The 10,589-nt window shown below is 38.6% G+C and overlaps 1 pseudogene; it reads left to right on the top strand.

Moving 5' to 3' along the window:
• The first annotated feature begins 4,902 nt into the window (after positions 1–4,902).
• Positions 4,903–6,166, top strand: LOC132240303 (zinc finger CCCH domain-containing protein 15-like; annotated as a pseudogene).
• The last annotated feature ends 4,423 nt before the right edge of the window (positions 6,167–10,589 follow it).

Raw genomic sequence — 10,589 nt, 5'->3', positions numbered from 1 at the left:
GCTCTGTTGACCAGGGCCAGTCTGGTCCAGTATATCACAGATGGCTCCAGCTGAGTTTATCCTCACAGGATGATTCACATGGGCCATAGTCCTTAAATTGACTGCAATCAATTGATAATTCAATGATTCACATTCATAGCACTCTCCAACTTTCAATCTCATGAATGTGTAGATAAACATTACATTTCTGCTATGTTCATCCTAAAGCTTAAATGCCAACCTGAGGAAAATACCAGGAAAACAAATCCTCAAATGACAAAGAGAAAAAGGAAACCCTATAGAAGATGATCCTGAGGTCCTTAGCAAGAAGTGCACTTTATTTTCTGAGAGAATAAAAGGAGGAGTCGTAGTTTCCTAAAGATAGCCAGCCAGTGGCTTTTTCAGTTGAAAGGGAACAAAGTGGCTTTTTTGGTAGTGAAGTCTCCTGAATAAGAGTCTCTAACCACTTCTCTTTCAACTCCACTGCTTTACACATCTTTATCACGCTGAGTTACATTGTCAGTAAAATCGCCAAGCATTAAAATTTTAAGGCCATCTGTCACTACTCGTGCTTCTTATTTTTTTTTAACATCAAAGCTAACCTTGATCCCTACCTGGATTGGTTCAGTGGATAGAGCATTGGCCTGCAGACCAAAAGGTCCCATGTTCCATTCTGGTCAAGGGCACAGACCTTGGTTGCAGGCTCTTTCCCGGCCTAGGCCCTGGTCAGGGCATGTGTAGGAGGCAACCAATCAATGTGTTTCTCTCAGATTGATGCTTCTCGCTGTCTTTCCCTCTTCTTCCACTCTCTGAAAAAAATAAAATCAATGCCTTAGCCGGTGGCTCAGTAGATAGAGCGTTGGCCTGCGGACCAAAGGGTCTCAGGTTCAATTATGGTGAAGGGCACATGCCTGGGTTGCGGGCTCAATCCCAGGGACGTGCAGGAGGCAGCCAATCAGTGATTCTCTCTCATCATTGATATTTCTATCTCTCCCTTTCCCTTCCTCTCTGAAATCAATAAAAATATATACTTAACAAAAACCAGTGGAAAAATACCTTCAGGTGAGGATTAACAACAACAATAAAAAAAACTAACCTTGAAAATGATCAAGACTCTAACTTCATTCTCTCCTGGATCTGGAGACATTGCATCTTTGCAAGTCAGTTTCCCTATTATGAGAAGAATGGTGGCTGCATTGGTTTATTGTGGAGAATCGATGATAATAAAGGTAACACACTTAGTACAGTCTTTCCAAATAATAACCATTGAAGAAATATTCCTCGAACATGGGAGGTGGTATTTGGCAACAACAAACTCTTAAGGGGAGGGATGTGGGAAGTGCTGCCCCCGTTAATGTCCCATTGCTCCTGCCATTATTTCAGGGCAGGTATTTGGAAGCTACTGGGCCCTGCTACAAAGTCAAGTACAGAACTGATGTCGACTGACCTATATATGAACTCTCTTTCCATGCATAATGTAGTCATATTCCTTTAAATAATTTACCAGTCACTTTAGTGTCTCTAAAATAATATAAAACTGTGTGAAATAATAGAAAACCCATATAGCCCTTCTGTTTTAGAAGTTTAAGATCAGAGATTTAAGAAATGTTTGCTCTCTTTTTCTCTTATGAGCCTATGCCTCCGCTTCGTGAGCATGATGCTATTTTAAATTCTGTTTTCTTTAGGGAAGAAAGGGGCAGAGTATCTCATAAATGCAGAGGAGGACCAGCATTGTATGTGGGGAATGCTACGCTGACTCCTTAGAATGGGGTCTCCCTGGAGGGCAATGAGCCATTATCTTGGTATTAGGTTAAATAATCTGAAATGTTTATCCCTTGAAAGGATGTGGACACAGAAAAAGCTGTGGCGTTAACATAAACAGAGCAAAACAGACAACACGTAATGGCCTGGAATAATGAAATCCACATTCCTTATCGTGATCTGAAAATCTCTATATGATTTGGCTCTTGCCTTTCATTCCAAACTCACTTCTAAACTACTTGTACTGGCTCAGTCCACACAAGACCCAAAGCTTCCTTTTTGTTTGTTTCTTCAGGAACAGGTCAATCTCATTTGAACCTCAGAGTTATTTCACTTGTTCATCTTTCTGCTTGGAAAGTTTTTCTCCTGGACCTTCACAGGATTTTTTTTTTCTTTATTCAAGTCTTCAGTGAGAGTCTGACTGAAGCAACCTGGCTCTAAGATGCACGTGTCTTGCTGTCAGAGTTATGTGAGCCAATGCCATGTTGTGTGCAATGCCACAAGGGCAGGCCCAGCTTTGCAACTCTAAGAGGTCTTCTCATAGGTGTGACTAGGTATAAGAGTCACCACCACTATTAAAATTCACTAATACCAGGAGCTTCTATTAAGTATGTTGTTCTCAAAATGTCATAGTATGTCATAACTTACCAATAAGAATTCAGAACTTAATTGATATGAGATATAATTCATGTTAAATTTTACTTATAAAATTATTGCTCATTTTAATTTGCATTTCAAAATCAGTGCAGGGGTGTTGGTATTTTTATCATAGAACCATGACTAAATACAGTTCCTCTGCTACTTATAATGCACTTTGGCAGACTAGCTTTTCAAATGTATAGGAGCCTATTTAGTAAAATGAGGAATCATTATTGTCAAGAGCACATAGACATCACTAGGCAATGGCTCCCGAACTCCACCTAAATGCAAGATGCTCTTCTGGACACACAAAGAGCTATAGAGAACCTCTCAGCTCATCATGAACTCACACTTGTGTAAAAGATCAGTCACGCAGACACAAAAACTATATTACTCACGGTGTCTCATTAGAACCAAATATATGCTATACTCTATAAGGGCTATAAAAATGGAAAGGAAAGAAATCCCCTGTGTGACTCAGTGAAGCTGTACAGAATGAAGTGGAATTTGAGCTTGACCTTGAAGAGTCATTGCTGTCTGCTGTCATTCACCACCTGCACTGCACACTATATTAGTTAGCACTTACCTCACCCTGTGTCAGCTGTCTCTCCCATCAGTCTCCAAGTTCTTGAAGGGCATGGGTTTTGCCCTGTATGTCTCTGAATATGTAGTTTGTTTTAATAAACCTTATCCAAAGTTTTCGCTGTAGGCACTGGGTCAAACATTAGTGTAGACAGGTCAAGAGTTCCCCTCCTTGCTCAGACTCTCACTAGGAAGAGAGGCATGTAAACACACAGGACAGAAGGCTGCCCTTAATGGAAACTGTCTACCTGGACCTAGGAACAGAGGAATGATGCAGCAGGAAGAGAACAGCCATTACAGAGTTCAATTCCCTGAGCTGTAACAATTGTTTCACCCAGAAAATCACCAATGCAATTAAGACGTGTAATATTTCCATCACCCCCACCACTCCCAAAGATTCCTCATGTCCCTTTGCAGTCTGCCCCTCCCTCTGGCCCTCCTGTAGGCAACAGTTGTTTGCTTTTGGTTATTATAGATCAGTTTGAATTTCACATAAATGGACTCATATGGCATATATGATGCATGTACATATTTGATCTTTGTACACTGTTGGTGACTGGCTTTTTTCATGCAGCTTCATGATCTTGAATTTTATCCATGATGTTACATGTGCTCCTAACCAGCTTGATGCTTGTTGCTCATGCTTCATTCTTAAGAATATGTAGAGCCTTATTTAGGACCACAAGAATGCTCTGCTAAAATGTACTATTGCTGGAGAAATTAACATTGAATTTGTAAGTACCACTTCTACTTCAATTGCAAGAAGAGAATAATTATAATCAAAGACATACTGAATTTAAAGGTCAAGGTATTTGCTTATCAGCCTCCTCTAGTCATTGTTCCCCAAATCTGTGTGTGGTAGAGCAGCTAGGCCTTTAGGGAAGGGCATGACAGAAAACTGATCTCCAAGCACATGGCAGCTGGTGAGCACTGCTCTGTGCAGCAGGGAGGGGCCCGGCTGGTGGGCAGATGCATGGATTTCAACTCTAACTTTGGCTTCACTGTATGTGACCCTCAGCCTCCTAGGTTTCATGTCTACCCATAAAATAAGGGTAATACCACTTCCTTTTCAGGGCTGTTGTGAGAATAAAAAGAACTCAGTGTGACTATTATTATGCGAAATAATCACTATTTTAATCTGGAAACCATTGAGGAACTGGTCTAGATGAATCACATGCTTTAGCCCAGCATTTGGGTTCAGACAACTTAAGTTTACATTCTAAGCCAATTGCATAGCTGTGAGATTTTAAGGAAGTATTTTCAAATTTTATGATTTCTTTCTACAAATGAGTTCATAGGTGTTTTGTAAACAAGAACTGAAATATGCATATAAAGTGCTTACTGCAGAACTTCCCACGTGCTACTGGCTGAGGGTAGGGGGAACTGTTCTTGTCATTCACACATGGTCATGACAACCCATGTAACAGTGCTCCTGACAATGTCCCTTAAAGGGCAGAAGTTATGTACAGCTTCAACCAAACACACTAAAATCTTAGGTTATTTTTCTGATCTTGAGAAATAAAAGAAAAACACATAAGAATCCTAGTGACTATTTTTAACTTTATAATCTAAGATTTAGCTCTCATCAGGTTAAAAAAAATCAGAGAGAGAGGGGTGTAAAATCATAGAGCTCAGTGCCATGGTGAATGCTGTGACAGTGAAAGATATTAGTTTGGGAAAGAAGCTCCAGCTAAGTCAGAGATCTACGTTCTGTTGGGGAAAATTACGTAGAGTCAGATTAATATATCTGTTGATACTATATTTAACTTCCTACTGAGTAAAAGTTTAATTTTATTTTACCTATAATTATAAGCTTCATGTAATTGTGTAGAAATTATAGTTTTTAATCTGTAGTAAGAAAATGAAGGTGGGCGCGTGGGGCCGGGCCCCTGGATGGTGTCCAGCTGTGCCCCAGTCTGGCTGGTGCCACCTATCTCCACCATGCCCCCCAAGAAGCAGGCTCAGGCTTATGGGGGAGAGGGGGCAGCAAGAAAGCAGAGCAGAATAAGAAGGAGACGATTATCGAGGACAAAACTTTTGGTCTAAAGAACAAGAAAGGAGCAAAGCAGCAGAAGTTTATCAAGGCTGTCACTCATCAAGTTAAGTTTGGTCAGTGGAATCCACGCCAGGTAGCACGGAGTGAAGCTGAAAAGAAATCAAAGAAAGATGACAAGAAGAAAGAATTGCAATGAGCTGTTCAAGCCTGTAGTTGCTGCTCAAAAAATAAGTAAAGGTGCCGACCCCAAGTCTGTGGTGTGCGCCTTCTTCAAGCAAGGGCAGTGCAGGAAGGGGGACAAGTGCAAGTTCTCCCATGACCTCAGTCTGAAGAGGAAGGGCGAGAAGCCAAGTGTTTACATTGATGCAAGAAATGAAGAACTTGAAAAAGGTACTATGGAAAACTGGGATGAGAAGAAACTGAAAGAAGTAGTGAACAAGAAGCACGGTGAGGCGGAAAAGAAAAAGCCCAAAACGCAAATAGTGTGCAAGCATGTCCTTGAAGCTATTGAAAACAACAAATACGGCTGTTTTGGGGTATGCCCGGGAGGGGGCGATATTTGTATGTATTCTCATGCACTTCTTCCTGGATTTGTATTGAAAAAAGATAAAAAGAAAGAAGAGAAAGAAGATGAAATTTCATCAGAAGATCTCATTGAAAGAGAGCGCTCTGCCCTTGGTCCAAAGGTTACTAAAATCACTCTAGGATCTTTCCTCGCCTGGAAGAAAAGGAAAAGACAAGAAAAGATCGATAAACTGGAGCAAGATACGGAGAGAAGGAAAGCAGACTTCAAGGCGGGGAAAGCATTGGTGGTGATCAGTGGTTGTGAGGTGTTTGAATTCCGTCCTGAATTGGTGGACAATGACGGTGAGGAAGCAGACCATACCCGCTACACCCAGGAGCAGGCGGTGATGAGGCTGATGACCCAGTGAGCATAAATGACATAGATTTAAACATGTACATCCCAAGAGATGTGGACGAGACAGGCATCACTGTGGCCAGTCGTGAACGATTCAGCACATACACTTCAGAAAAAGGAGAAAACAAATCGAGCGAAGAAGCTTCGGGAGGCTGGGCTGAGAACGATGAGAGGAGGGACTGGGGAGAGGGCCACGGCAGGGACGCTCCCTGTGGGACCAGAACCTCTTCACCCGGGAGGATCTGGATGGACTGGGAGAGGAGCTGAACACGCTTGACTTAGAGGAATGACGCCAAGTCTGTGGAAACATTCAGCCCGCTCAGCATGCATTGAAATGGACTGCATTAATTTCTTCCACCAGGATGTCAATTCCCAGGCTGCTATTGGAGGGCTCGCTGTCCAAAAAGGACTCTTCTCTCTCCGTCTTGTCCTCCGACTTTGGCTCCGTCTCATAGAAAATGCAGGTAGTAAATGAAATACCTCATTGCAGAGACCTCGTCGTAACTGCCCACTCCGTGCGAGGTGTCCTGCTTCCCCAGCTGCCGGTGCCACTGGGCATGTGTCACTGCAAGGGCATCCACTTACAGTGAAGGACCCTTTATGTAACGCCGTTTTAATGGGTGGTTTTATTTCTTTTGTGTTTATATGTTAAAAGACTGCCTAAAACTTGAGCGCTGTACTTCCGAAAGGCAACTGCAATGCAGATTCAGTGTTGTATGGTTTTGGAGAAAGAAGTAGGTGGGCCTTTAAAACGAAACTTCTTTAATCTGACAGATCAACTGCAATGCCCTGTGGTGAACTGTTTTAAGCGTATCCCTCTTCTTTTTTGCCAATAAAGTTGTAAATAAAGACCATCATACATTAAAATTAAAAAAAAAAAAAGGTGAAGAATACCTAAGATGCTTGCTTAGCAACTGTGTTTCAAGAAAAATGAAAAGCAACATTGACATTGTATATGACATATGAATGATGAAAGATATATACAAATCTCAGTTTGTGGAAAAAAATGCTTCTTCTTCCTTTTGAATAGGATATCCCACACATTTTCTAAGAAATACCATTTCTTTGAAAATTTAATATTTGTTTCATATTTTCCCCAGCTTAGTTCACCTCAAAAAGCCTGAAAATATAAAATTTGAATCCAGAAAAGAATATGTTTATTTTTTATCTTAAGTTATTATGAAAAAGTTATCTTTTTTCGTAAATTTAAAAAGCAATTATTATCACATAATAACATATCCTTCAAGAAAGAAAACTCACTGAAAAACTGGAATTTCTTCATTTGATAAAATTAATATTGCACTGTCTTTATTTTGATTAATAATCAGCAATGATTACAAATACCTTAAACTTCAGTATAGCTCAGTGAAAGGAAAATAAAAATGGTTTATTTCTCCTAAGAACTAGATTTAAATATTGCTTTTATTAAAGTGAAATAGCAACATCCTTTAAAGTCATAAGCATTTGTGAACATCAGTGTACATATTTGTAAAATGTAGGGATTGACCTTGTTGTTCTGTGAAATATCTTACAATAATTAGCCTAATAGGAAATAGAAATAAATATTAGCCACTTATTATAAGGCCAGTAATTCAAGCTTCCTCTTCTTCATATTCATTTGGTCAAGTAATTAATAGCATTTAAGCAATCATTCACATGTACCAAGCAATCTTATATATTAAAGGGACCTCTCTTTTAATAAGGAAAATAATTTATAACGAAAATATTTTTTAATAATTAAAGTAATTATCTATACGAAATCCGCTTAGTAAAATTCAGTTTTCTAAATTCGTTTTGTCGTGATATGTACAATTTCAATAAAAATCTAATTGTTCTCATTAATTTGATTTCCTAGAAAAATTTATTTTTCTCATATTTTATTGCATAATACCTAATTTGCATCATATAATGGTCTATAAAAGGTTGTCACACCAACATACATGATTCAGGAAGCCATCATTTTTTTCTAAGAAGATCATAAATAATATGCAAGTTATGCTACAATGATGGCTATATTCAACTCATCATGACACCAAAAAGAACATAGTGAGGAAACTGCTAAGAAGAAATTAACTAAGGCCAAGATCAGATGCTTTAAGAGGATCACATATTATTTAAATACATGTGAGTTACTTTATTTTGAGGGTCTCCTACCTGTAGGTAGATCTGAGGCATGTGTTCTTAGGACAGAGTTCTTACAAAAGAGGACATTTTTCAATCATGCCATTCCAAAACTCATCAATGTGCTGGCTTGGGGACTACTGGCTGGGGAAGACAAATAAGAGATTGCTTCCCAAGGAAAATTATCTTTAAGACAGAATATTGATGAAGGGTAACAGAGGTAAAAGTGGCTGCACCCAGGTGAAGTTGTATGAGAAGTTTCATAATAGCATTAATCATCATAATAGCTCACACTTATGTACCACCTGTAATATATACTAGGCATTTTGTAAGTTCTTTCCTTAAATGAGCTCATATAGTATTCATATATAAAACCTTAAGAAATAGGTACTATTATTATTTCCATAATGTAGGTAAGGAAGCTAAAGCACAGAGATGTTAATTAACTTGCCCCAAATCACACAGCTAGCGATTGGTGGAGCCAGGTAATCTGTCTCCTGAGTTTTACTATGGCCATTGTCCCAAGAAGGAAACTTTTCTGGAGTGCCAGGAGAAAAAAATTTAATTTAGATATGTACATTTCTCCTATCTCATTAAAAGGTGTATTTCAAATATAATTTTGTTTTATGGTATTTATCAAATACTTCATATATTTATATTATTTTGATTATCTGTGTACCATTAATAATTATATTAATGTGCCAATTGGGAAGAAAAAAATAACAGCGATATAGGATTACACCATTTTAAATTTTATCATATAACATATATTATCTACTAGTATACATAAATATTTATACTTGTGGACAAGTACTAAGGATGTTCAGTTAAATGCTTTCAAAAATAAAAGCAGCCCTAGCCAGGCTCAGTGGATAGAGCTTCTGTCTATGGTCTGAAGGGTCCTGGTTTCGATTCTAGTCAAGGGCACATGCCTGGATTGCGGGCTCAATCCCCAGTAGGGGATGTGCAGGAGGCAGCCAATCAATGATTCTCTCTCATCAATGATGTTTCTATCTCTCTCTCCCTCTCCCTCTCTGAAATCAGTAAAAATATATTTAAAAAAAATTTTTTTAAATTAAAAGCATATTGTAAGAGGATGTGATACTTTGGGAAGATCAAATGCAATTAGGAATTCGAAGACCAAAACACAATGATGTAAAATTTATGATTGTTAAAGAAGAGTTTTTTTGTACATTTTAAATCAGCTCTGGCAGATAATGAATGACATTGGTGTTTGTAACCTATGGCATATATTTAAGTGAGATTCAATAGTTTTAGTGCATAATATCAATATTTACGATATTGCAAATTGCATCCTTGTACTTTAACTTATGATGAAAAGCCTAATGTGTCCATTTAAATGTGAAAAGAAATATATACTTTTCCAAAGAAATTAGGAAACATATTTGGAAATAACTATTCTAGAGAATGGAGAAGTTAGGAGCTTTCTCCACCACTTAGGAACCTGTGCCAAACCTCAGGCAAATACCAAAACGCTTAGTGAAAGGGGCCTGTTTCCCCTCTAAAACCTGGAAATTATATTCTTCCTACCTCCTTCCCACCATACCAAAGAAAAGGAGATTGCCTCCAGTTTGGCCCCATCCAATACAAGGTCACAAATAACACCCAGAGGGCTTTAGGAAAAATAAAATTTTGTCAGTTATTAATTACGTTGTTAAGCTACAAGGTATCATGAATTAACTCATAATGATTAAGTCACAACATGTGTATGTCTGTATCTTTGCAGGACACACCAGATGCCTTGCAGATTCTTAGAAATGATGCATGTCTGCTGATGAGACATTTCAGCAAATAATGTTTTAGACAAAAAAGACTCAAGAGACTTGTTCTTTTCATTTTCACTTAAGTTCAACAATTGTAAGTCACTCATAAAAAGTGTTTGGCACTGTGTCTTCTGAGATAGTTAAGAGCTTTATAATCCCTGTTGCCTGGCAAGCTGCCAGAGCAGTATTTCAAAGTCAGATTAAAATAGGTTATGTGGAAAGAGCTAATCAAGAGTGACTCCATATGCTAATCATTTGAAACCATTTGATGATGAGTTAAGTGCACTCTACAAGCTACTGTCCATGTCACAGAGCTGTTTAGTTCCCTTTGTAACACAATTCTAGAAAAAAAATAATTGTTGCTTTCTGACCTTTGTCTCTGATTCAACCCCACCTCGTGGCAGATAGAGGAGCAAATCTCCAGAAAATGAAAATGGTCCCCAAGCCCACTGCCCTTTTTTCTTTTTCACACATACTAGGTAACCCTAGGTAAAAATAAAAACAAAGATGAAAATTTCCAAGTTCACATTTAAAACTTTTTTTACAGTGTGATTTTATTTTTTAAAAATAAATCTTTATTGTTGAAAGTATTACATATGTCCTCCTTTTTCCCCCCTTAACCCCCTCCAGCCTACCCCCGCTCCTCACCCCAGGTCTTCAGCACCCTATTATCTGTGACCATGGGTTATGCATATATGCATACAAGGCCTTTGGTTGATTACCTCTCACCCACCCAGCCTCTGCCTTCCTTCCAAAATTCCGTATTCTGTTCCATGCTTCCATTCCAAAAGCAAATGTAAGACTCTGG

The sequence above is a fragment of the Myotis daubentonii genome, chromosome 8 (genome assembly GCF_963259705.1).
Source record: "Myotis daubentonii chromosome 8, mMyoDau2.1, whole genome shotgun sequence".
Lineage (NCBI taxonomy): Eukaryota > Metazoa > Chordata > Mammalia > Chiroptera > Vespertilionidae > Myotis > Myotis daubentonii.
The sequence above is the reverse complement of the archived record's forward strand: the minus strand, read 5'-3'. Positions and strand labels throughout refer to the sequence as shown.